This window comes from Poecilia reticulata, linkage group LG3 (assembly GCF_000633615.1).
Source record: "Poecilia reticulata strain Guanapo linkage group LG3, Guppy_female_1.0+MT, whole genome shotgun sequence".
NCBI classification, from domain to species: domain Eukaryota; kingdom Metazoa; phylum Chordata; class Actinopteri; order Cyprinodontiformes; family Poeciliidae; genus Poecilia; species Poecilia reticulata.
In genome coordinates, this window is record NC_024333.1 from 27578009 (window position 1) to 27579335 (window position 1327).

Sequence of the window (1327 nt, forward strand, 5' to 3'; positions counted from 1 at the left end):
AAATTTGAAAGGAAAACCTTCCTTGTTGCTCTGCATAAGCCTGAAGTCAAATCTGAAACTTTTCTTAGGTTGATTGCACAGGTTAGGCTTTACTAAACRGACTAACTGAGACTGAAAAAGGCTACAAACTGTGGATTAAATGTGCTGTTACTTAAAGTATTCAGTATTTTCTGGTGCTGTTTGTGGTTCATCCTTAAAACGTCCATGTTCAAAATGTTCCTCAGCCTCCAAAGACTCAAAACATTCATGTCTCTGGCTCCATTTGTTTATCCATCTTTCTTCTTCTCTCACTCCTCCTCCTCCTTCTCCCAGATCCAAATGAGAAATTAATAGCTGCTTAATTGTTGGTGTTTCCACCTCAGAACCCCGACAATTAAAGGTTAATTATGTGCCCACTCCTTTTGCTAAACATAGAAGCTGCCTATGTGACTTTAAGTGTGCGGATTCCTGACTCGCTCGCTGTAACATCCATTCTGACTTACAGATCTGAATGCATGCTGTAAATAAACATGCAGTTTGTGGAAAGAGCCTAATTCATGTATCAGCTCAAATGTTAATTTGATAAATTTGTTGAATGTATATTAGCAAACAAATACACCAATTTTCAGTGGTAGTTTTTCATTTAAAATACATACATACAATAAAATKTTCAAAGTTTGGGATAATGTTTTRAACCGTAAACAAACTTTGAACTTAACTTTCCCCCTAAAGCGTCCATTTCTTGGTATTCATGATGAGATTTGTTCACTGATGTTCTCTACATCTGAAGTCTGCAAAGGATCTGGTTTATACCTACCGTAAATTAAATTACAYCCTTTTTACTAATTAGGGTCTGCTGCTGCYGCCCAACAGATAACGGGAGACGACGCTCTCAACAACAGACTTATACTTATAAGTTCTTATAGTTATACTTAACTGCATCATCTTACTGCAAACCTTGTAGGATCWCAGCTTCCTCAAGAAGTCCAGTCTGCTCCGTTCCTGCTTATGGACAAAACCACTAAGAMACCATTCCCGGTTTTGTGCTGCATAAAAACTGGAGCGCTGTGAAATGCAGTTCATGTGCATCAAAATGGATGGAACGTAAATGCCCACTGCGCTTTTCAGACAGTTTGAAAGCTTTTTATTATTTTCTTTAATTCACTACTTTTTCCTAGGCCATCACAGAAAGTCATTGTAAAGTGCAGATAGTAACATGAGTGTTTAGAAACTGTTTTTCTTAAAATGTCTCAAAACKTACTAATTCATAACAGAAAGACCAGACTGATCTTACATAATCTTTAGTTTGTGTTTCTGCCTCATAAATCCTGTTTGTGATGCGTTTCTG